Source organism: Salvelinus alpinus, chromosome 36, assembly GCF_045679555.1.
Source record: "Salvelinus alpinus chromosome 36, SLU_Salpinus.1, whole genome shotgun sequence".
In the NCBI taxonomy this organism is placed as follows: domain Eukaryota; kingdom Metazoa; phylum Chordata; class Actinopteri; order Salmoniformes; family Salmonidae; genus Salvelinus; species Salvelinus alpinus.
The window spans coordinates 9,331,570-9,358,999 of NC_092121.1; the positions used below are offsets into that span (position 1 = coordinate 9,331,570).

The 27,430-nt window shown below is 42.0% G+C and overlaps 1 protein-coding gene across 2 annotated transcripts in view; it reads right to left on the minus strand.

Annotated features, from left to right (window-relative positions):
- Positions 1-27,430, minus strand: part of LOC139565043 (protein ELFN1-like) — a 94,192-nt gene that overhangs the window by 42,853 nt on the left and 23,909 nt on the right. For both annotated transcript variants that reach the window (XM_071385055.1, XM_071385056.1), the window contains exon 2: positions 2,457-2,552. The gene's annotated coding sequence lies outside the window, so the exon portion shown is untranslated. The remainder of the gene's footprint in view (positions 1-2,456; positions 2,553-27,430) is intronic.

Here is a 27,430-nt window from a genome sequence, read left to right on the forward strand (position 1 = left end):
TGCAAACTACAAACATTTAACCAGTCAAAGATAATGAATAGATGGCAACTAGATACAAATATTTTATAAAAAATGATGAATACAAAAGTCAAGAGTTGGCTATAACATCAGTAAAAACAAAGTGAGTGTGTGTATATATGTGTGTAAGTGTTGGTGTGTAAGTGTAAGTGTAAGTGTATAATGGTGTGTATTATATCATTTCCCAACATAAAATTGTATCCACATTCCCCAATCAAATATCTTCCTCGATACCACAAAAAAAAGGAGACAAATTTGTATTTTTTTCTCCAATCTGGCAACCTCGACATACAGTGCATTCGGAAGGTATTCAGACCCCTTGACTTTTTACACATTTTGTTACTCTGTCAGAGTGACCATCAAGTTCTTGGTCACCTCCCTGACCAAGGCCTTTCTCCCCCAATTGTTCAGTTTGGCTGGGCGGCCAGCTCTAGGAAGAGTCTTAGTGGTGATGGAGGCCACTGTGTTCTTGGGGACCTTCAATTCTGCAGAAATGTTTTGGTACCCTTCCCCAGATCTGTGCCGTGACACAATCCTGTCTTGGAGCTCTACGAACAATTCCTTCAACCTCATGGCTTGGTTTTTGCTCTGACATGCACTGTCAACTGTTGGATCTTATATAGACAGGTGTGTGCCTTTCCAAATCATGTCCAATCAATGTAATCTACCACAGGTGGACTCCAAACCAGTTGTAGAAACATCTTAAGGATGATAAATGGAAACAGGATGAACCTGAGCTCAAAATCGAGTCTCATAGCAAAGGGACTGAATACTTATGTGAAGAAGGTATTTCTGTTTTAGTTTTTTTTTTATAAATTTGCAAACATTTCTAAAAACCTGTTTTCGCTTTGTCATTATGGGGTATTGTGTGCAGATTGCTGAGTATTTTTTTAAATCCATTTTAGAGTAAGGCTGTAACGTACCGAAATGTGGAAAAAGTCAAGGGGTCTGAATACTTTCTGAAGCCACTTATAAATAAGTGGGAAACAAAAAAGGGAGTGTAGAACACTATTGCCCATCATGCATTGCTCTAATAACTTTCAAAACATAGTTCTGAAGTTTGCCACCCCAAAATGTATTTTCCTATGAATGAAGTTACATAAAAATGTGTCTTTTCACACAAATTAAGACACAAAAATCCACGAAATCTTCTGGAATACTTTTTATACATACAGTACTTGCACGAATTGAGTGTGAGATTGTGTTGGATGTGGAAAATATTGTTTTTATGCAAATGTTTGAACATTTGCATGAAAATCTTTCGCAATTGGATTGAAACCTAGCTATAAACACCATAAAGACTCTGGCAAGTGCTCTAATCCAGTGTCACTTTGATTATGCCTGCACATCAAGGTTCAACAGCAGCCCCAAACGTCTAAAGAATAAGCTACAGCCAAAACAAGCTTTTAAGAATTGTGCTTGAACTACCCTCTCATACTCATCTGGAGGTCAATCATTTTCAGCAGCTAGGCTGGCTATCTGTGGAAAAAATTGTAGTATTAATTCAACTTGGTCTGGTCCACAGAATTATCCCAGATTCAGCCCCCAGGTACCTATCCAACTATTTGTTATTTGTTAGAGCTGTCCACCAGAAAAATACCAGAGCCAGAGAGTGTAATATTAACTGTTTTAAATATAACAGTCTACCTGGTAAGAACAATTAAGCAATAAGGCACGGCCCCCCCGTGCCTTATTGCTTAATTGTTCTTACCAGGTAGACTGTGGTATATGGCCAATATACCACGACTAAGAGCTATGCTTTGTTAATTGGTTGTATGGTGCAGTGGCACAGAAACCTGTTAATGGAACATTTGTTGCATATATTTTATTTAACTATAAATATGGCATCAAAATGTAGAAAATCTGATTTCCCCCTAGCTTATCATGGTCTGCAGTCGGCTCTGGTCGTAGTGTAGGCCTAGTGAAACAAGCAGGGGGAGCAAGCTCGTCCGTGGTGGTCGGCGAACCCTCAACCTTCCGGCCTGTAGCCCTGCGTGGCATCCACTATGTCACAAAAACATGCCCGAGTGGCAACGTTGATGTTTATCCACGTTTATAACCACAGGGTCGCTAGAGTTGCTGTTATTTGTGGACATAAACATACTTTTTTATCAATTCTATTACGGTTTTCATTTTTATTTTTAAAGTTCAAAGGGAGGGTCAAGTGAAAATATTTGTAACGTTGGGGAGGGGGGTGCTTATTTTTATGACCCCCACCCAGTGAATTTAGAACTGACCCTTCGAATTCATTTTCTTTTGTTGGAGAATGCCATGTCCTGTGAGGGCTTGTCTTGTCTCATGTAGTTATCCATGTGTATTGTGACCGGTAGATTAGAGATAGATTCCCCGGGATCCTCTTAGGGACACACATTACAGGGCAGCGTAACACCTGGAGGGAGTCATGCTAAGGTTGAATCCATGCCAGTCACTGGACTTACCTCTGCTATCTGGGTTAATGTCTCCGATAAGTAAAAGCATCTCTGGGATCCTCCAGTAGCATCAGTCCAGTCCTCATGGATCCTTCTTCTGGTCCTCTGGGGAAACACAGATAATCGAAGGGTAAATCAAACGGCTCCTTTTTGCTCTACGCACAGGAAAACATATGGCAGAGTGCAATGTGTGAATGAATCTCTTAATAACGTTTGAGTGGTTTGAAAAACATTTCTGCCCAAACAAAGATAGAAATCCATGTAGAAATCCATATTTTAGTATCTAGCCAGCTCACGCTGCTGTTTTGGTCGGAACAGGGTCATTGGTTTTAGTAGTGCTCATAAAGGAGTAGTTGCCAACTCCGGTCCTCCAGTAGCCCCAACAGTATACATTTCTGTTGTGGCCCAGGACAAGCACACTTGATTCTACTTATCAACTAGTCATCAACCCCTTACCCCTTAACAAGTAGAATGAGATGTGTTTGTCTGGGGCTTCAACAGAAATGTATACTGTTGGATGTACTCCAGCACCGGAGTTGGGAACCCCTGTCATAAAGGATTGATTATGGGAATTCATCTTAGATGGGTGACCCTTATTACCTATAATGACCTATCATTGCCGGGGCTCCCTGCAATAGCAATTCATGAGCACGTCCAACAGCACAACTCTTTTTTCAAAACCTCAATTAACAGGAACAAGCTAATGAAATCCTGTATACCATATTCTGGCCATGCAATTTCCTGTGATCAGCAAACTGCTCATACTAATTAAACAAAACTCAATTTGCTTTCCTCCCTCTAAATGGCTTCCCGTATAAACCCAATGACTATTTTCCATACTCACTGCCCAGGGGGAACATGGGTGCTCTCTCTGTTCATATTACGGAAAGGCAAGACAATGATGAGAAACGGATGCTTTGTACCCAGTATATGTCATTTGTTAGCTAAATAGAATATGATGTATAGCCCTGCTGTTGTCTTTACTCATGTTGGTATGATCTTGTTTATGAAGTCTATATGTAACACTGCACTATTGAAAAGTTCCTATAGAGACACCTACATACATATTAACTCAAGCTTCAGATGAGTGCGCTATCAGTATTCATATTAGTACTCTTGTTGAAATGAAATTATTCTCTATTCCCCTCTCCTGTGATCCACTGTTTGCGTGACATGCAGTATCTTGGGGAAAACACAGACAGAAATGCAATGTTGAACAGTAGCTAATGGAAATCTGAAACACTGCTAGAATTTTAATAAATCCGAGGACGATAGATAACACCATTCAATTAGCTGGTAAGGATGCAATTTGCATTCTGTTGAAAGAGGTGATAGTTTGAGTGCCCTGAGGCAGCTGCCATATAGTGCAGGCGGGCCTATGAAAACCCCCCAAAAACGGCGGAAACAAGAACCAAAAGAAGAGTTTGGGGAGTCTTGGGCACTATTCTTTTAATTACTCATCATAATGACTCCATTTAGCTGTTCAATGACCCATTTTATGGCATTGAACAGGCCTGGGAAGCCCTGTGTCCTTGGCAGGATTGATCCTGCAGCTGCCCCAGCTAGCCTACACTGCAGAACTGAAAACCCTTCCCTCGACTCAGACCCCTGGGGGAATACAAGGGTCTCTCAAATATTGACATGAAAAACAACACGTCTACATGTGTTTTCACTGTTGTTAAACACAACCGTAACTCAATACATTATTTTCCAGAGAAAAAAAATGCAAACAGAGAAAAAAATAAACGGACGAGAAGCGCAAAACCCCAGGGGGACTTGAAATGTAAGTAAATGTTGTTTCCTGCACATATTTGTAAAAAATCAATGAAGTAACTAAACGAAGGAAACAAAATGACAAGTAAACAGGAATCACATCACATCTCCGATTAGAGCCGAATCATCCCCTCCCCCCATGTTATCTCAGAGGCTGAAGCGCTTCTCTACTCATACAGTACGTGTAGTTTTGACAGGATTCTGACCTATTTGTGATGTAAGTGTTTCTGAGGTGGGGTGGGGGGTGGGGAGCGGGCCGCAGGGGGGAGCCGGAGCCCAGGAGGAGGTGAAGGCCCCATATGGCCTTGGAGAGAGAGAGAGAGAGAGCATGAGTTTATGGCACATCACCTGCACACTGACCCTGAGCACTGGAAGGCTGGGCATCAACTCAGTCCAATCTGACTGACTGACTCTGCTCAGCTGCTGACAAGTGCAGAGGGGCACACAGGGGTATGTGGACCAAAATAGCCGTGCTGTGGTCCACTTCAGTTTGATGCAATTGCTCACAAATCACTGGCATGCACTTTCCTCCAAGATAGCGTTCCATAAAATAAGCTTTGTTGCACTGGAAATGCATTCCCTTTGTGTCTGAAATAATATACTCATGTATTCATTATTGAGGACACCCTGGATACCTTGTTTCAATTCGTGATAATGATCGCAATATTGCAGGACATTGCTACAAGCGATTAGTGAAGTCCTTAGGTATTACTGTCTCAAGTTAATGATGTTCCCCATGAGTATGGGGTTGAATTTCCTAGACCATTAATAAATTATTGCTATGAAGATACTGCACGTAGAACATTCTGTCTGCCAAGATACACAGATTGCATTACAATCTGTTCAATGTCAAATATCACACATATTATAAAGTTAACCACAGAAAGTAACGGTAATGTCATGGCATTGGTTATCCATGGTACTGGAATTACGTTAAGGCCCGGGATTCAAACCACACAGATTCCACGCATCACACCGATTTGGATGGAATGTCAACAATATGGATTCCCAATCCATTGTTTTGTCTGGCTCGGTTGTTCTTGTACTAGATTCACTGTGGAAGATGTGTAGTAGAAAGATGTTGCCAGTTAGTTGTGAGATAACCATCTGTCCATTCCACTCCCTCGGTCTGTCGACAAGAAAATACAATTAATATTGTACTAAAGAAGAACATGACAAGGCTGAACAATAGAAGATGAAACTGGGGCTGTTAATGTGGAAATCCAACATTTCCCAATTACAAACTTTGTTGTGTATTCCCCTCTATGATTAATACTTCAAAGCAGTGCAGCACAAAATAGGGATGGTAATTACATTGTTAACTTAGTACTGCATTGCAACCCTTCTCTGAGGGACCTCAATGTGCTTGGTTGGTTAAAGCTGAGACTTTAACGAGTGTACAAAGAAAACAACAGAGACGGGAATGGATCGATTCATCTGAAAACAAAAAGAGCACTGGAATTCCCCAAGAATTCAATGAATAATGAAAGAACCCCTGGCCAATTAATTTAAAGATCATTTTGAACAGAAAGAAAATATGGGTTAGTATGTGTATCTCTGCTCTGAAAATATCCTATATTTAATCATGTGTGATATGTGTGATCTGCAGAAAATACAAATACAAAAATGAGATAAAAACTCAAATAATCTTCCAGGTATGAAAAAATGCCATCGGCTCACAAAAGCTTTGTAGAAGAAGAAAGTGAATTGCTAAGTGCGGTGGCTTTTTGTACAAGAGCATAATTCCAATGGAATATTCCCAAAAGGCAGAGTTGGAGACAGATGCAGCACTACACAGCACAGTAACATACAGTGAAACCATAAGAATGATGTAAGGTTTTACTGCATTTTTAAGACCTAGTCACATAAGCATTTCGCTGCACCTGCTATAACACCTGCTAAACTGTGTACGCGACCAATAAACTTTGATGTGAGGTGTCTTAAAAGAAAGACGGCCATAAGAGAGGGCTGAGCGCTTTGCCTCTCGCGGCTGGCTGTCTTGGAGGCCATTTTAAGAGGAGAAGTATGCAGTTGTGCATTCATGAGTATCCCTATAATTCTTCTCTGTGGTGGGCTGAGATGCACACACTGGGATTATGCTTAGACAATCACCGCGGGGACGCCCTATGACAAAGAACAGCCTCCACATGATGGAAACAGAAGCCCCGTTTACACCTGGTTCTAACATGGACTGTCCTGATCTTGTCGACATTCTGATTGTGCACACATATTTAGAGAGGTGTAGATGATTAAAAGACTCATTGTGATCTGATTGTGATCAGATCTTCCTGACTACCTCCGGAGGGATCCATTGTGTCTGGATATCAATCATGTGTAAACAGAGCTGCATAGTCAAACTATTTAAATCATCGTTATACTGGTCTCTAAAATGGAAATATTTAGACCACACAATTAATCATCAGTTGGATTGAAAAGTGACTATATTCTGTGGTGGTGCAATGCAACCAACCTTTTTAAATGCAGTAACAACCAAGTTAATCTAAAAACAATGGATTCAGGCTAATAAATTATGTTTGGGTGGAAAAGACTGTTTCCAGGAAGACCTTATGGATCATTTCCCGAGGCAACTATTTGTTTCGTATTTGTTGAATTCTCACTTTGTTGCGCTATGCTCAAGATCCAGTAGGAAAACAGACTCTGTTTTTGTGAACTTGATTTCACATCTGAGTGAGTCAGTCTCTCCGTTAGACCTGGAGGCATGGAAGCGAGGAGCCACACTGTTGGTTCCCTCTAGGGAGCCTGAGCGACTGGACTTTTCTGATGGACCAAACAGCAAGCCACTTGGAAAACAAAACACACCGAAATCCTTGAAATGAACATGCCAAAAATAGATTATACAGTATTATTGTCTACCATCAGGCAATGTAAATATTCTCTGGCCCTTCCAAACACATTTCAAACAAAATGGGTTTCCAGATACTTTTACTACAAGTTTACTGGTTCAATATTGAAGGTATATGGCATTATTGTACAAGCATGTGTACTTGGGATGTTAAGATGAGTTGTTATACTGAAAGAAGTGTGAGACCAACACAACACGTGTGAGATACATTTCTTTAGTCCATGGGGAGCTGGAATCTTCAGGCGATCTCATTGAACCAACCACCAAAATGCTAGTCAGCTAAAAATGAATCATAACAACATGCTTATTAACACACTACCTTAGTTAAAGGAAGGACCTCAGGACACAAGAGAGGAGCACTGTTCAAAGTTTTTTATTCGTTTTTTTTTTGTCAGAAATTTTTGTTCAGCTTGACTAACTCATTTTTCAGCTTAATACTCATGACCAGCTGTAATAGTGAGGTTGACTGACTAGCCTAGAAAGGGTTGCATGAATTGATAGCAGCAGCGAACGTTGGCATCATGCACACTATGTCTTAATTGGATTCTGGAGGTTAAGTGGCGCATTTGTGTAATGTGTCCTGTACTGTATATAACCATATTTTGTAACCCCATACACGTTTGCTAATGTTAATGCTCTGACAAACGCTACAACTACAAATAGAGTGAAACTCTTCAAGTACGCTGTGATACAATAACATACCATCATTACTTGATGGCTTTCACCTTTTACGACCTGTCAGTCGAAATGCTAACGTTCATATAACATTCATGAGCCATCTAAAAATGTCATCGCGTCATGAATACATCAAGATGACAGTGTCATGACTGTATGGACCCCCCCCACCCACTGTCCTATTAGAAGCTCGTCATGTCCAAATATGACGTCTGCTCACTATTCCATTATGGAGAGTTAATGCTTCAATCTGTCAATGTAACAAATGTCGCGCTCAATGTTATAACACATAAAAGCTGTACACTTAACTCTTACACTGTAAAAGAGGACTATGCAGATCTGTGCGACTTTAATGGAGTATAGGGACTGGTGGTTGTGAACATGGCTGTTCTGCTCTGACGTAAAAAAGGACTGAATGGTACACTGAGGAATGCTAGGGGAAGCTATTAAATGACATGCACTCAGGGGGTTTCTGTGTACTTCGCCGGGGGAATTATTCATTTAGTAGCTGATCTTTGCCTCTTTGGGAAGGCTCTGTGTATGAATAGTAATGTGCTCCTGCGAATGGCCTCATCCACACAGATGTGACAAAGAGATGAATGTACTCCCTTGCCTGTTTTTGCTCTCAAGAATCATTCACCAAGAGCATCTTCATAGAGATTTCTAAAAGGCCATAATGACTTTTATACTTCATCAAAGCAGGATCTCTTAAGTGACACAGGCAATAATGTGTTATTATACTGGATATGTAGGGTGGAAAGATTAGCATGAAAGTATAACAGGCTCACTGCATGTGTTTTTTACTCTGGGGCTATTATTGCTTTGAGCATATTTTCTCCGGGGCCTTAAAAGCTACGGAGAGTTGCATGGAAATCCACTGTATAATGGTATCTAGGATTGCTTCTGAGGCACAAAAAGGAAAGTTTGGGAACCCTTAAGATACTAATGGATAGAGGTTCTTTTCAGGAATAGAAAGGATTCTTCCAATATTGTGTGCTTTCAGTACAACAAAGACAAAGCTACATGAAGACACCAAGTGATTGATGGATTGGGTATTTTTCGAACATGCATGGCACACTATAAGGTAACACTTTATTTGGATAGATCAGTAACATTTCAGCTAACTATAGTTGATGTCGGAAGTTTACATACACCTTAGCCAAATGCATTTAAACTCAGTTTTTCACAATTCCTGACATTTAATCCTAGTAAACATTCCCTGTCTTAGGTTAGTTAGGATCACCAGTTTATTTTAAGAATATGAAATGTCAGAAAAAAACTAGAGAGAATTATTTTTTTCAGCTTGTATTTATTTCATCACATTCCCAGTGGGTCAGAAGTTTACATACACTCAATTAGTATTTGGTAGCAATGCCTTTAAAATGTTTCGGGTAGCCTTCAACAAGCTTCCCACATTAAGTTGGGGGAATTTTGGCCCATTCCTCCTGACAGAGCTGGTGTAACTGAGTCAGGTTTGTAGGCCTCCTTGCTCGCACATGTTTTTTCAGTTCTGCCAACAAATTTCTATAGGATTGAGGTCAGGGCTTGGTGAAGGCCAATCCAATACCTTGACTTTGTTGTCCTTAAGCCCTTTTGCCACAACTTTGTAAGTATGCTTGGGGTCATTGTCCATTTGGAAGACCCATTTGCGACCAAGCTTTAACTTCCTGACTGATGTCTTGAGATGTTGCTTCAATATATCCACATCATTTCCCTTCCTCATGATGCCATCTATTTTGTGATGTGCACCAGTCGCTCTTGCAGCAAAGTACCCCCACAACATGATGCTGCCACCCCCGTGCTTCATGGTTGGGATGTTGTTCTTCGGCTTGCAAGCCTCCCCCTTTTTCCTCCAAATATAACGATGGTCATTATGGCCAAACAGTTCTATTTTTGTTTCATCAGACCAGAGGACATTTCTCCAAAAAGTAGGATCTTTGTCCACATGTGCAGTTGCAAACCGTAGTCTAGCTTTTTTATGGCGGTTTTGGAACAGTAGCTTCTTCCTTGCTGAGCAGCCTTTCAGGTTATGTCAATATAGGACAAATTTTACTGTGGATATAGATACTTTTGTACCTGTTTCCTCCAGCATCTTCAAGGTCCTTTGCTGTTGTTCTGGGATTGATTTTCACTTTTCGCACCAAAGTACGTTAATCTCTAGGAGACAGAACGCGTCTCCTTCCTGAGCGTTATGACGGCTGCGTGGTCCCATGATGTTTATACTTGTGTACTATTGTTTGTACAGATGAACGTGTTACCTTCAGGCGTTTTGAAATTGCTCCCAAGGATGAACCAGACTTGTGGAGGTCTACAATTTATTTTCTGAGGTCTTGGCTGATTTCTTTAGATTTTCCCATGATGTCAAGCAAAGAGGCACTGAGTTTGAAGGTTGTCCCTTGAAATACATCCATAGGTACACCTCCAATTGACTCAAATGATGTCAATTAGTTTATCAGAAGCTTCTAAAGCCATGACATCATTTTCTGGAATTTTCCAAGCTGTTTAAAGGCACAGTCAACTTAGTGTATGTAAACTTCTGACCCACTGGAATTGTGATACAGTGAATTATAAGTGAAATAATCGGTCTGTAAACAATTGTTGGAAAAATTCCTTGTGTCATGCACAAAGTAGATGTCCTAACTGACTTGCCAAAACTATAGTTTGTTAACATGAAATTTATGGAGTGGTTTGAAAAACAAGTTTTAATGACTCCAACCTAAGTGTATGTAAACTTCCGACTTCAACTGTATCTACTAACCCTGACCCTAGTTCTAACCATAACCTTAACCCTTATCCTAACCCTAAACTTAACCCTTACCCTAACACTAATCTTAATCTGTATCCTAACCCTGATTCTAAACCTAACCCTAAACGTAAACGTAACCTTAGCATGCAGTTGCTTATCAACGGATATTTTGTTGATAGTACAGTTTGTTATAAGTGTGACCCGCTATAATTAACAGAAGAGATCAGTGATGAGATGAGCTTTAGAATAGTTGTCATTAAATCTCTTAACCCATGACTCCATCTGTAAACCTCTGAAACACCTCAAGTCAACATGCTGACACAAACAACTGACCTCCTTGTGTGAAGTCTTTTTCAAGTCGGGTTGAAATAATTATTAGATAATCCATTGAAACTAGAACACAACACCATGAAACGAGTAGTCTGCTCACTGGTGCCTGATGCATTTTTCACAATATAAGCTGCTATCAGGCTGCTATCACAATATAGCAGCCTGAAGAACATCTATTTTTAACCAGCTCTTGGTATTCAGTTATTAATGAAACAGATCAAGTAACACATCATATTTATGTATCTGTTTTCATGTGGAAGATTCATTTCCTTTGTAACCCCTGCTACAGGGCTGGAGTACTGTAGCGGGCTAATCAGGAAACACAAAACAAAAGTGAGGCTAATTAACAGGCCTCGTGGGGTACACTTCCGTTGAGGGATACAGCTAAGCCTGCTACCTGGATCACAACCAAGAACGCCGATAACCGACACGTCTCACTGAAATGTACATTCAAGTTAATGTTATAAGGAAGTCAGGTGTTAACAAATTTGGTAACAAAACTCTGGAGGCACAACAGAACTACGTCCAAGAAGAAGATCTCATCCAGAGAATTTCAGCAAAACATCAAAACAGTTAGGGGTAGATCCTCTCCTGATATGCCCCAAGCTTGAAATTAGAGTGAGAAGGCCTGCAGTACCTCCTGGTTGCTCAACAAATCTCCCTGCCAGAAAAAGGAGATAACTATTGTCATCAGTGCCGCCATTAGTGGGTTTGGACTCAGTGGAATTCTGGTGACATTGAGCAGGATCACTGGAGCACTGCAGAGCATCACAGTGCTGAGTCATAAAGTTCCTCTCTCTGTCTGAGAAGAATATTAATCAGAGTAAGTTGAACATATTCAAAATGTACTATTCTAGACTTGGAGAACAACTAGCGAATCCAAAATGAACTCCTGGTGACAGTGGACTGCAGATGTAATGTGTCAGACCGCACAGTGCCACAGAATCATGAGCTACAGCACCATGGAAACAAATATCTTCTCATTTACACATAATGTAATAAATGCCTCCCTTATGTGTGGAATTAAGTTCTGCATGTAGATCTGAATGAAGGATGTGGCCTGTAAAGGGTCAACAGGATTGATATTCCATGAGGACATTGTATAGTGAGCCCCCCATTAAGGCCAGTTGCACTCTAATTGATGGAAGCAGAGCACTGTGAGGTGTAAGTCCCTCCACCCTGTGCTGCATGTTGATGTCCTTCACATTTTCAGCAAGCTTGAGGCATGACGCTGGAACAAATATCATTGTCCTCTCCAAATGCATAAACAAAACAATTGCAGATTGCTAATGACTTGACGAGCGTTAACTCGTGGTGTGCCTGTGGCTTCACTGAATTGTATTGCAGTGACCAATGCGGGAGGTTTGTACATTCCTTGTGGACAATCCACAATGAAGAAATGACCCGAGCTGTCTTTCCCCTACTTCACCTAACTCCTTTAAAGTATCGAGTTGAAGGTAAGGACGTGCAATGTTGAGGGTGGCTGACAGCAGGGCTGCACCAATCATTAGGGCTGTGTCGAACAAGCCCAATGCACACATACAGTACTCTCTACAGGAGTGACGGTAGCGGGCCAAGTGTTCTGCTCCTGCTTCAGGAGTTTGTTTAACAAGCTTATGTTATGAGACACCATCTCCTAGTTGCTTTACGGAACAGAGAGAAGTGCCCTGTACTTTTAACACATCCATGTCCAATGTTCCAAAGCAATCAGTGAAAGTGAACAGTCATCCAGCCATCCGGCCAAGTACTCCCACACTGTTAACGTATGCCCATTCAAATATTCAAAATTGATAAAACTGAAAGTGGAAAATCAATTTGCTGCTTCTGATTCCATTATGAGCATGTTATCATTCAGAGCACACTGGGCTTCTGCTGCAATGTGGCCCACTGAAGCCTCTGGAAATCACTCACCACCACGACATCCTACTTGCCAGGTTAGGGCACTTTGTTCTGGCTGCAGTATGAGCTCAATAAATCACCACACAATAACCTGGATCCTTTACAAGAGCTGGGTGGCCCTTCTGAATATAGACACCAATGTCAAAAGCCTTGCACGTATTGCTGGACCAAATCTTGACACTATTTTAGCCTTGAGAGCATTCGTTTTTGCAGAAAATCACACACTGGGTTCTCTAAAATGATGAGGCTCTTGGATTCTCTAAGTGATCAAACACAAATGGATACATAAATCAAGAAACGGACAAATTGTAATAAAATCTTCCCGCAGCTGATTTTTTTCAGTTTACTTCAAGAGTGCTCAGTAGTGGAAACAGTCATGAATAGCTATAGATAGATTCAGTAGCTAAGTGTTTGCACTCTAAGCATTACACAACGTCTTCATATTAATGACTGTTGCCACAGTTGATTCATTAAAGGGCCTGAGAGAGCTGGTAATGTGCCTTTGGGTCTGATAAAGCCACAGTGGTGACGTCTGCTGTAGCTTAGAATCCAGAGCAACTCAGTGCAACAACTTGCTCCAAACACAGCTGTGGTCTAGCATTATATAGCATACAGGTTTGATACAATAACTATAATATATCAAGACTGTCTTTTCAAAGATTTTTAGACCTCTTGACGCTAGGGGTCAGATTCTTTTATTAAAAAAATAAAATAACGTTCCCAAGGTAAACAGAGTATTTCTCAGGTCCAGATCGTGGAATATGCATATAATTTACAGATTAGGATAGAAAACACTCCAAAGTTTCCAAAACTGTCAAAATATTGTCTGTGAGTATAACAAAACTGATTCTGCAGGTGAAAACCTGAGAAAATCTAACCCGGAAGCGATTTTATTTTATTTTTTATATCTGTGTTTCCTGGCCCGTCTTTCTTCCATTTAAAGGGGTATCAACCAGATTCCTTTTCCAATGGCTTCCTCAGGCTGTGACCAGCCTTTAGACATAGTTTCAGGCTTTTATTTTGAAAAATGAGCAAGATTTTTCAAAAGTAGTCAGGTGTCCTCTGATTAGTTCCTGCGCGCGAGAGGGTAGCTCTCCATTTTATTTTTCTCTCTTATTGAATAGGTTACGGTCCGGTTGAAATATTATCGATTATGTTTGTTAAAAACAACCTGAGGATTGATTATAAAAAACATTTGACATGTTTCTACGACCATTACGGATACTTTTTGGAATTTCCGTCGAACGGAACGAGGCTTTGGTTTTCTGAACATAGCGCGCAACCCAAATGGGGTTATCGAACAAAAAGAACATTTGTTGTGTAACTGGGAGTCTCGTGAGTGCAAACATCCGAAGATTATCAAAGGTAAGCGATTAATTTTATTGCTTTTCTGACTTTCGTGACCAAGCTAACCAAGCTAATATAAGGCTAACTGTTCTAGCATTGATTGATACACTCACAAAAGCTTAGATTGCTTTCGTTGCAAAGCATATTTTCAAAATCTGACACGATAGGTGGATTAACAACAAGCTAAGCTGTGTTTTGGTATATTTCACTTGTGATTGCAAGATTATAAATATTTTTTGTAATATTTTTGAATCTGATTCGTTTGGGAATTTTCTTCTGCCTTTCAGGACCGGAACGAGGCTGTAGTTTTCTGAACATAACGCGCAACCCAAATGGCGTTTTTTTGTTATAAAAGTAATATTTATCGAACAAAAATAACATTTATTGTGTAACTGGGAGTCTCGTGAGTGCAAACATCCGAAGATCATCAAAGGTAAGCGATTAATTGTATTGCTTTTCTGACTTTCGTGACCATGCTAATTTGGGGCTAGCTGTTCTAGCATTGATTGATACACTCACAAAAGCTTGGATTTCTTTCTCTGTAAAGCATATTTTCAAAATCTGACACGATAGGTGGATTAACAACAAGCTAAGCTGTGTTTTGGTATATTTCACTTGTGATTGCATGATTATAAATATCTTTTGTAATATTTTGCGCCCTGCAATTCAGCGGTTGTTTAGGAAAATGATCCCGTAAAAGGAATCCGTAGCGCAGAGAAATGGTTGCTTGACATGTTAACCATCCTTAATAACCCTAGTCTATTTAATTATGCGTTGATACAAAGGGTAGATGCCAGTCAACTATTAAGATGCAGAAATTCATTTTCTTAAATTGAATTGAATGAAAGTTATGCCAAATTAATGTAAATTGCACATTCTCAGCTATTTTAGAGGACACAAAACGGGACACGAAACAATCATCATATATCTTTTGGGTCAATGTCATGTATCTAGAATGATTCTGAAGCATGATTGAACTTGCACATAAATGCTTACAAAGGAAAACATTATGCATTAAATTATTCGTTTCAAATAATAATATTGGCTCACTCAATGTGTTCTCTTTCTAGGAGGCAATGCCTGAGCCCAACGATCCAGTCTTGATTTATAAATTTTTTAACACTGCTGCAAGACACTCCACAAGTGACTTGCGACTCGGCAAGTTCACACAATTCATTGTTTGCTTGTTGTCGCCACTCCTCCCTGCCCCCCTGCCTGCTCCAGGGCTCTGTGTTGTATTGTGTTCGTGTGCCTGAAGCGTGATGCCTTCATTAGAGAGACACTCTGAGAGCCTGCTGAGGCTTAGCCCAGACTGGGACTCCTGCCATGTCAATCACACAGCAGCACAAGGGGACAGAGCCGTTTACAATCTCAAAGCAAAGAAACACCAGTCAATGCCCCAAAATAGATTGATGAGCTCGCCTTTCAACGGGGCAACATGTATAGCACCTGGAGCGCAGACAAGGAGTAGCTACAGATTGGAGTAATTGGAAAAAAGATGTCCACAAGCTGTAATCTGTACCAGCATCTCCAGCATCCTTCATTTTCAGTGGACTGCTGTTTGTTAGCCCGCAGTAATGGAAAGGTTTCGACTAATTACCATAGACAAGTAAATGACTACAATTTACAAGAGGTGAAGCTAAACCCTCAAGCCCAAATGCTTTGTTTCCTATGCACCACTACCATTACTGTAGCTGCCTCTGGTGTACAGTACAGTAGCATTACTGCCTCTGGTGTACAGTACAGTAGTGTTACTGAATCTGGTGTAGAGTACAGTAGTGTTACTGAATCTGGTGTACAGTACAGTAGTGTTACTGAATCTGGTGTACAGTACAGTAGTGTTACTGAATCTGGTGTAGAGTACAGTATTGTTACTGAATCTGGTGTATAGTACAGTAGTGTTACTGCCTCTGATGTAGAGTACAGTAGTGTTACTGAATCTGGTGTAGAGTGCAGTAGTGTTACTGCCTCTGCTGTAGAGTACAGTAGTGTTACTGAATCTGGTGTACAGTACAGTAGTGTTACTGAATCTGGTGTACAGTACAGTAGTGTTACTGAATCTGGTGTACAGTACAGTAGTGTTACTGAATCTGGTGTATAGTACAGTAGTGTTATTGAATCTGGTGTAGAGTACAATAGTGTTTCTGCCTCTGGTGTAGAGTACAGTAGTGTTACTGAATCTGATGTATAGTACAGTAGTGTTACTGAATCTGGTGTACAGTAGTGTTACTGAATCTGGTGTAGAGTACAGTAGTGTTACTGAATCTGGTGTAGAGTACAGTAGTGTTACTGAATCTGGTGTAGAGTACAGTAGTGTTACTGAATCTGGTGTAGAGTACAGTAGTGTTACTGAATCTGGTGTATAGTACAGTAGCGTTACTGAATCTGGTGTACAGTAGCGTTACTGCCTCTGGTGTACAGTACAGTAGCATTACTGCCTCTGGTGTACAGTAGTGATACTGCCTCTGGTGTACAGTAGCGACACTGTCTCTGGTGGACAGTAGCATTACTGCCTCTGGTGTACAGTACAGCAGGGTTACTGCCTCAGTATTTATTTTAAATCACACCTACTGCATAAAAGCTGCTCTCTGCCCGATATACAGTACCAGTCAAAAGTTTGGACACACCTACTCATTCAAGGGTTTTGATTTGTTTTTACTATTTTTTTTACATTGTAGAATAATAGTGAAGACATCAAAACTATGAAATAACACATATGGAATCATGTAGTAACCAAAAAAGCGTTAAACAAATCAAAATATATATTTTATATGTGAGATTCTTCAAAGGAGCCACCCTTTGCCTTGATGATAGCTTTGCACAGTCTTGGCATTCTCTCAACCAGCTTCATGAGGTAGTCAGGACAGGGCTCCGGGCAGCCGAGCGGAAATGGAGGAAAACTCGCCTCCCTGCGGACCTGGCATCCTTTCACTCCCTCCTCTCTACATTCTCCTCTTCTGTCTCTGCTGCTAAAGCCAATTTCTACCACTCTAAATTCCAAGCATCTGCCTCTAACCCTAGGAAGCTCTTTGCCACCTTCTCCTCCCTCCTGAATCCTCCTCCCCCTCCTCCCCCCTCCTCCCTCTCTGCGGATGACTTCGTCAACCATTTTGAAAAGAAGGTCGACGACATCCGATCCTCGTTTGCTAAGTCAAACGACACCGCTGGTTCTGCTCACACTGCCCTACCCTGTGCTTTGACCTCTTTCTCCCCTCTCTCTCCAGATGAAATCTCGCGTCTTGTGACGGCCGGCCGCCCAACAACCTGCCCGCTTGACCCTATCCCCTCCTCTCTTCTCCAGACCATTTCCGGAGACCTTCTCCCTTACCTCACCTCGCTCATCAACTCATCCTTGACCGCTGGCTACGTCCCTTCCGTCTTCAAGAGAGCGAGAGTTGCACCCCTTCTGAAAAAACCTACACTCGATCCCTCCGATGTCAATAACTACAGACCAGTATCCCTTCTTTCTTTTCTCTCCAAAACTCTTGAACGTGCCGTCCTTGGCCAGCTCTCCTGCTATCTCTCTCAGAATGACCTTCTTGATCCAAATCAGTCAGGTTTCAAGACTAGTCATTCAACTGAGACTGCTCTTCTCTGTGTCACGGAGGCGCTCCGCACTGCTAAAGCTAACTCTCTCTCCTCTGCTCTCATCCTTCTAGACCTATCGGCTGCCTTTGATACTGTGAACCATCAGATCCTCCTCTCCACCCTCTCCGAGCTGGGCATCTCCGGCAAGGTCCACGCTTGGATTGCGTCCTACCTGACAGGTCGCTCCTACCAGGTGGCGTGGCGAGAATCTGTCTCCGCACCACGTGCTCTCACCACTGGTGTCCCCCAGGGCTCTGTTCTAGGCCCTCTCCTATTCTCGCTATACACCAAGTCACTTGGCTCTGTCATATCCTCACATGGTCTCTCCTATCATTGCTATGCAGACGACACACAATTAATCTTCTCCTTTCCCCCCTCTGATAACCAGGTGGTGAATCGCATCTCTGCATGTCTGGCAGACATATCAGTGTGGATGACGGATCACCACCTCAAGCTGAACCTCGGCAAGACGGAGCTGCTCTTCCTCCCGGGGAAGGACTGCCCGTTCCATGATCTCGCCATCACGGTTGACAACTCCATTGTGTCCTCCTCCCAGAGTGCTAAGAACCTTGGCGTGATCCTGGACAACACCCTGTCGTTCTCAACTAACATCAAGGCGGTGACCCGTTCCTGTAGGTTCATGCTCTACAACATTCGCAGAGTACGACCCTGCCTCACGCAGGAAGCGGCGCAGGTCCTAATCCAGGCACTTGTCATCTCCTGTCTGGATTACTGCAACTCGCTGTTGGCTGGGCTCCCTGCCTGTGCCATTAAACCCCTACAACTCATCCAGAACGCCGCAGCCCGTCTGGTGTTCAACTTTCCCAAGTTCTCTCACGTCACCCCGCTCCTCCGCTCTCTCCACTGGCTTCCAGTTGAAGCTCGCATCCGCTACAAGACCATGGTGCTTGCCTACGGAGCTGTGAGGGGAACGGCACCTCCGTACCTTCAGGCTCTGATCAGGCCCTACACCCAAACAAGGGCACTGCGTTCATCCACCTCTGGCCTGCTCGCCTCCCTACCTCTGAGGAAGTACAGTTCCCGCTCAGCCCAGTCAAAACTGTTCGCTGCTCTGGCACCCCAATGGTGGAACAAACTCCCTCACGACGCCAGGTCAGCGGAGTCAATCACCACCTTCCGGAGACACCTGAAACCCCACCTCTTTAAGGAATACCTAGGATAGGATAAAGTAATCCTTCTAACCCCCCCCCCCCCCCTTAAAAGAGTTAGATGCACTATTGTAAAGTGGTTGTTCCACTGGATATCATAAGGTGAATGCACCAATTTGTAAGTCGCTCTGGATAAGAGCGTCTGCTAAATGACTTAAATGTAAATGTAAATGTAGTCACCTGGAATGCATTTCAATTAACAGGTGTGCCTTGTTAAAAGTTCATTTGTGGAATTTCCTTCCTTCTTAGTGCATTTGAGCCAATCGGTTGTATTTTGACAAGGTATAGTAGGGGTGGTATACAGAAGATAGCCCTATTTGGTAAAAGACCAAGTCCACATTATGGCAAGAACAGCTCAAATAATCAAAAAGAAACGACAGTCCATCATTATTTTAAGACATGAAGGTCAGTCAATACGGAACATTTCAAGAACTTTGAAAGTTTCTTCAAGTGCAGTCGCAAACCATCAAGTGCTATGATGACACTGGCTCTCATGAGGACCGCCACAGGAATGGAAGACACAGAGTTACCTCTGCTGCATAGGATAAGTTCATTAGAGAACTGCACCTCAGATTGCAGCCCAAATAAATGCTTCACAGGGTTCAAGTAACAGACACAACTCAACATCAACTGTTCAGAGGAGACTGCATGAATCAGGCCTTCATGGTCGAATTTCTGCAAAGAAACCTCTACTAAAGGACACCAATAAGAAGAAAAAAGACCCAAAAACACGAGCAATGGACATTAGACCAGTTGAAATCTGTCCTTTGGTCTGAGGAGTCCAAATGTGATATTTTTGGTTCCAACCGCTATGTCTTTGTGAGACACAGAGTAGTTGCACGGATGATCTCTGCATGTGTGGTTCCCACCGTGAAGCATGGAGGAGGAGGTGGGATGGTGTGTGCTTAGCTGGTGACACTGTCTATGATTTGTTTAGAATTCAAGGCACACTTAACCAGCTTGGCTACCACAGCATTCTGCAGCAATACGCCATCCCATCTTGTTTGCACTTAGTGGGACTATCATTTGTTTTTCAACAGGACAATGGCCCAAAACATACCTCCAGGCTGTGTAAGGGTTATTTGACCAAGAATGAGAGTGATGGAGTGCTGTATCAGATGACCTGGCCTCCACAATCACCCGACCTCAACCCAGTTGAGGTGGTTTGCCATAAGTTGGACCGCAGAGTGAAGGAAAAGCAGCCAACATGTGCTCAGCATATGTGGGAACTCCTTTAGGACTGTTGGAAAAGCATTCCTCATGAAGCTGGTTGAGAGAATGCCAAGAGTATGCAAATCTGTCATCAAGGCAAAGGGTGGCTCCTTTGAAGAATCTCACATATAAAATATATATTTTGATTTGTTTAACACTTTTTTGGTTACTACATGATTCCATATGTGTTATTTCATAGTTTTGATGTCTTCACTATTATTCTACAATGTAGAAAATAGCAAAAATAAAGAAAAACCCTTTGACTGGTACTGCATATATCTTTCTTTTTCTATTATTCCAGTGCTAATGGATTGGAAACACTATTAGCACTAGTGCATACTACTGTACCAGCTAAACATTCTAACAGTACGTGCCTGAGTGACATGGTGCTTAATATGGTTATATAAGCACTTAGTAGTAGTAATACTGTTTCTATGCTGATAACCAAAAGAGCAGTCCATTAACACCCCATTAACAAACCATATCTCCTCACCGCCATTCAAAAGCCATGGGCTATATTAAAGAACCAAGATGTGCTGCCTAAGGCAATCGCACACACTCGACATAATGCCATTTCCCTCAGTATTATCTGAGGTTTTAAGGTTCTAGATTGTAAGGACACGCACACCTTATCTAGGGAAGTCTCGACCACGCCTTTCTTTGCCATAAAGGTACCATACCTTCTGAACCGAAAGATGGATTCATCGAAATGTAATACGTGCCTGAGTATAAAGTAGACTCAGATTCACAGTTCGCATGGTTACCACGCGAGCCTACGTCAGAAAATGAATCATTTACCGTAGTAAGTAATATGAAATGGAACTTTAAAGGTATTTGTCTTTGCTCTTGGGTAATTCAAATGTTTTCCTTTGAAACAATTGCATTATTCATGGGACCTTTGAAAGTCATGGCAGAGATTGTGTGCACTCGAGAGAGTAATGTGTAGCATATACTGTAGCAATGTTCACGCTTTCTCCCCAACCGTACTGCACTGTGCCTGGCTGGGCACCAGGCACATAGAGAACCACTGTGCTTACAATACATTACACTTCCAATGAGGATGGGAGGTGAGAGATTTGCCTCCAACACTCTTACCTAGACAACCATCAGGGGACTGATGAGACATTGGTATGTTGCTACACAAGGATGACTTTCCTTTCTGCAAACGACTGTGTGCAACACAGGCCTACCTTAGCTTCCAGGGACACACTCTAGAGGACCATGGTGGCACCGTGTTCATTATGGACCATTGTAACGGCAAGTAGCCTAGCGGTTAGAGGCGAGCCAACAGCCGGAGGGTTTGCAGATCGAATCCCGGGTCTGCCAGTTATGTGTCAGTGGAGATGTGGCTCTGCTAATGTGAATATAGATCAGGCTTATGAACCATACTACTGCCCTTGGGGCAAAACAAACGTAATGTTACACTAGCAGCACTGTACATGTACAGTTGAAGTCGGGAAGTTTACCTACACTTATGTTGGAGTCATTAAAACTCGTTTTTCAACCACCTCACCAATTTCTTGTTAACAAACTATAGTTTTGGCAAGTCAGTTAGGACATCTACTTTGTGCATGACACACGTAATTTTTCCAACAATTGTTTACAGACCGATTATTTTACTTATAATTCACGGTATCAAAATTCCAGTGGGTCAGAAGTTTGCATACACTAAGTTGACTGTGCCTTTAAACAGCTTGGAAAATTCCAGAAAATGATGTCATAATTTGAGTCAGTTGGAGGTGTACCTGTGGATGTATTTCAAGGGACAACCTTCAAACTCAGTGCCTCTTTGCTTGACATCATGGGAAAATCAAAAGAAATCAGCCAAGACCTCAGAGAAAAAATTGTAGACCTCCACAAGTCTGCTTAATCCTTGGGAGCAATTTCCAAACGCCGGAAGGTAACACGTTCATCTGTTAAAACAATAGTATGCAAGTATAAACACCATGGGATCACGCAGCCATCATACCGCTCAGCAAGAAGACGTGTTCTGTCTCCTAGAGATGAACGTACTTTGGTGCGACAAGTGAAAATCAATCCCAGAACAACAGCAAAGGACCTTGTAAAGATGCTGGAGGAAACAGGTACAAAAGTATCTATATCCACAGTAAAATTTGTCCTATATTGACATAACCTGAAAGGCCGCTCAGCAAGTAAGAAGCCACTGCTCCAAAACAGCCATAAAAAAGCCAGACTACAGTTTGCAACTGCACATGGTGACCAAGATCATACTTTTGGAGAAATGTCCTCTGGTCTGATGAAACAAAAATAGAACTGTTTGGCCATGATGACCATCGTTATTTTTGGAGGAAAAAGAGGGAGGCTTGCAAGCTGAAGAACACCATCCCAAACGTGAAGCACGGGGGTGGCAGCATCATGTTGTGGGGGTGCTTTGCTGCAAGAGCGACTGGTGCACTTCACAAAATAGATGGCATCATGTGGAAGGGAAATTATGTGGATATATTGAAGCAACATCTCAAGACATCAGTCAGGATGTTAAAGCTTGGTCGCAAATGGGTCTTCCAAATGGACAATGACCCCAAGCATTCTTCCAAAGTTGTGACAAAATGGCTTAAGGACAACAAAGTCAAGGTATTGGAGTGGCCATCACAAAGCCTTGACCTCAATCCCAAAGAAAATTTGTTGGCAGAACTGAAAAAGCATGTACGAGCAAGGAGGCCTACAAACCTGACTCAGTTACACCTGTTCTGTCAGGAGGAATGGGCCAAAATTCACCCAGCTCATTGTGGGAAGCTTGTGGAAGGCTACTGGAAATGTTTGACCCAAGTTAAACAATTTAAAGGAAATGCTACCAAATACTAATTGAGTGTATGTAAACTTCTGACCCACTGGGAATGTGATGAAAGAAATAAAAGCTGAAATAAATAAAAATCTCTACTATTATTCTGACATTTCACATTCTTAGGATCACCACTTTATTTTAACTGACCTAAGACAGGAATTTCTTACTAGGATTAAATGTCAGGACTTGTGAACAACTGAGTTTAAATGTATTTGGCTAAGGTGTATGTAAACTTCCGACTTCAACTGTATATAGTACTGTAAATACTGTACCCCCAATTCATGTGATGTTCAAAAGAAGACTATACCAAAATTGCTGACACCTTTCAAACCAATGAGGGTTCAAAAATGTTAAAGCCAATTATCTAGGAATTCTCTTTTTTAGAACCTTACAGTCCCCAGCTCTCAATATGTTAATGCGACGTGAATACTTTGATGAAGCTCAAATAACAAGGGAGCTATGTTGACTCAAGGGCGTAACCTTTAACGGATTAGAAAAGTTCAGTTAGAGAAGAGATGTCTACTTCCCTTTCCGCCAGACAGAAAACAAGAGTGTACCTTTCCCTGACACGCACAACTATCTGTAATGTAATGCATATGGTGGGCATTTTACTGTTTGTCTTTAAAATGGCTCATTTAGTGGAAGCTTGACAGTGATTTGTCACTGTGCTGGCACGGGGAAACATAGTGCCAACCTCATTAGAACAATGATTCCACGAGGATGCTCCGTCCTGTAGGAGCCAGCAGAATGCTCGATCCACAGGCCCACAAATGGCTTGCTTCCCTAATGACTGCCCATTTGGTGTCTTCATTTAATTATTTCTCCCATGCCTGCAATCAGTAAGTAAGCCTGAAATGTACCCAACCCAGATAATAATGTGAACTAAATATCCCCTTGAAGATATCTTTATTGGTTGTTTGCTTTGGCTCCGAGCCCCCGAGAGTAAACTTCAGGGAATGGAATGTTTGACCTTTTCCAAGCTGGAACAATAAAGGCCTGACGACTTGTTCTAGATTGTTCTTATTTCAGCTATCACACAGCACAGCTAATTAACAATAGACAGAGAATGAGCTTCCACTGCGCTTTTATAATCTCTCTGTAAACACGGTCCAGTCACAACACTTTTAATACTCTCCTTTGATGTTCCGACACGTGCCATTGATCTGTATTATGACGCAGCCTATCCTGTTAACAGAAAGACAATTTACACGAGGGAAAAGGGACACAACGTGAGACGCAATGTGGGAAAGGCATGTCTGAACAAATTGTTGAGGGAAGAGGACAGCCTTTTCGTTTCACAAACAACTACAAAGCAGATCTTTCTTTTCTGTCTAGAGAGAAATACATCCTCACTACTCAAGCTGGTATTACTTTTTTAAATGTGTTATTCTTATTCGGAGTTATTCTATGATACAATTTAATCACAGGCAAAATAGTATTGAATGCTATAGTCATATAAATGTACCAGTACTTTGTTTTTTATTTAAATGTTTTTACACGTCTCTAAAGTCGTGTGGAAATGTTTTACTGTAAATAGACCTTGTACATGGTGTTTTAACTGAACCCTTGCTTGTACATACAGGTGAGAAGTGTTTGACAGGTGAGCTTTTGGAAGAGATGAGTAGCACAGCTTGTCCTGGTGAACTGTATCTCCACACCCTCCGTGCCTCTCCTTCAGCTCTTCTGCCACTGCAGCTGAGCAGCTGAGATGTAAGACAGCAAATGATCCCCGTACGTCACCTCCCTGATCCACGCTGGCTGACACACGTCCATCACTCTAATGTGTTAAAGGAGCACCGCGGAGAAAGAGAGCCCAGAGATGGACGTCGTCCTCTCTCCCCTCTCCCCTCTGCCTTGAGTTATGATTGACTGAGCCTTCTTTTGGAAAGGTACTGTAGGAGTCTGTCAGTAGAGCAGTCGAGTCTGTTTTTGTTCTCTCTCTCTCCCACGCCCTCTCTTTCTTACTCTGCCTTAGCTCTTCCTCTTTGCAAAATACAGTGTGGATCGAAAGTTGCCCCAAACCAGTACAAGTATCTTGTTATCTCTCTACGCAGGTCAGAGTTTCACCTCTGGAACTTACAAATCCGATCAAATTCTCAGTGTGACAAATGTACCTTTCAGTCTGAGAGTACGTTTTCTCTAGGCCTCGGGGAAGAGGGATCTGCTTAACACATTATCCCCAGATGAAAATGTCATATTGTTTGACTGATAACCACGAGTCTCTCACAAATGAGTCCGACTCCTGAACATGAGTAGCTAGTCGTTTTGTACCTCACTGTTGAGGTGCTGCTAGTGATACGACAACGCCCTGATGTCTTCATCTGGCTGACTGAATTCACGTAATGTAGCAGGAATTCAGATCTTGAATCCTTGAGCAGTATGGATGAAAACTGGTGTTAAAAAGGAAGTGATCCGGTAAAGGTGAGACGAAATGTCATAGCGAAGCTACAGTGTATGAAAATGTTTAACATGCATTTGAGCAGAGCAGATTACCATTTTCATTCTAATATACTGTGAAGAATCTCTGAGGCTCTGTGGGAAAGGCATGTTGTGTTTGTGCCCTAATGTTGAATGGAGACCCCAAGTTAACAACTAAAATAGTTAAAGGAACCATGTGTGTTTATATTGAACATTCAAATATAAAATACAATATAATTTAGTAGACCAATCCACATATACTGTATATACATATTGGATTACCTGACAATTTCCAGGAAAATAATGGAGAGGAGATAATTACCATTGAAAGCAATCCCAGTGTGATTTGAATACTGCTCACTTGGTTTGAACAGTCTTGCACTTAATCCAACTCTGTGCCAACACGACATGCTGAGAACCTAATTTACGACGCTTTGTAGGAAATGGAGAGACATTAGCAGCCTCTTGACCACTTCAAGGAGCCAAAGGGAAGGTTTGACGCAGGGCAGGAGCTGTTTGAGGGAAAGGTGTCCTGCATAACATTACTTCTGTGTACTACTCCCTAAATTCCTGGACAGTTGGTTGAGGCACCAGCCCTCAGAGGGATCTTGGGAAATCTAAGATCAATGGACAGTACTGGGGGGAGTGATCTGTTCAAGGCACTGTAGACATTGATAATGTCAGCTAGCAGTAGAGAGGGCCCCAAGTCCTGTTCTCCAGTCCCACCATGATCTCCTTTTCCTCCTGAACTTTAATACTTACAGCGCACTCTAAGCATGACAAATAATGGATTAGAGTGGATTAAAGTCAGACAAACATGAAAAGAGATATGTTTTGAACCTCCTTCTGACCTAGATATATGTGCATGTGTGTGTGTGTGTGTGTGTGTGTGTGTGTGTGTGTGTTCTGTCCAGAGCAGTTTTATGTGGGCATGTGTGAGTTGTTACAACTCTGCATGTGGCAGAAATCAATTTAAAAAAGATAATTGTATATTTCCGGAGGGAGGAGAGGCAATAAAAGGATGAGTCTACATCATTGTGCAGAAATGGTGTTAATGAGGACGATGATCATCTGTAAATGAATCCAATTAAGGGAGTGTTATTCTCAGACCTCAGGAATCTACAGAGTTATTCATTTGGGGACAGTTCGTCACCCAGGGAAAGACAATGAAAAGTTGTTGACCATCACCATCCAGTGCTAATGAACTCATATCTGAGCCAGACAGTTAAATGGAGAGAGAGAGAGAGAGAGATAGAGTGAGGGGAGTTGGCTGTCCAGCAATGTTCCCTCCCCCTGGAAGGTATAGCCCGTGTGGGCATAATGGAGTCAGTCGATGGGATTACCTGGGGGATTAGGAATGATAAACACAATAACAAAATGGCTTGACGAGGACACTATCGTTCCACTGTGCTGTGTTAGAATCCAGCTGATAAAGGCTCTAAGAGTCCGTCTGCAGAATGTTAAGTGGCTGAGTCACTCCCACCCACACAGACACAGACACAGACACAGACACAGACACAGACACAGACAGACAGACAGAAGTCGTGGCAAAGCAAGAGGCCACTGGAGTCTGCTGATTTGAAAGGAGAAGACGGCACGATAGGAATAATGATGTAACATCGAATCAACCTTTGCACACCATTTTAACTTGACACTCATTTCAGGTTAGATACAAGACTAGTGTATCATATAGAGCTAAAATGACTGTTTCCTGTACCTTGAACTGTGATATTTTGCTACAGGCTAAACACTTACATTTGGACTATGCACTTTAATGCTAATTGACCATTTTCAATTGCGCTATTTGACCCTCTTCAAACCAATATCATGTACTGAACGAGCTAGACGTTCTGCATGGTAAAAAGGCACACTAGAATTCCCTGCCAACATATTATATCTACCATTCTACGAGAGAGAGAGAGAGAGCGAGAGAAGAGAGAGAGAGAGAGAGAGAGAGAGAGCGAGAGAGAGAGAATGAGAGGTGTGGAGAGTAAAGGTGAGAACGAATGAAAAGTGACAAGTGAGGTAAAAGAGGGGAGGGGAGATAAGAATAACTGAAAATAAGAAGTGAAAGATAAGGTGAGATGAGGATTGGGGGCAGAGTGGAGACATGAACAGATGAGAGTGTGCGGTGGAGAGATTGGCTGTGTGTGGCTGCAG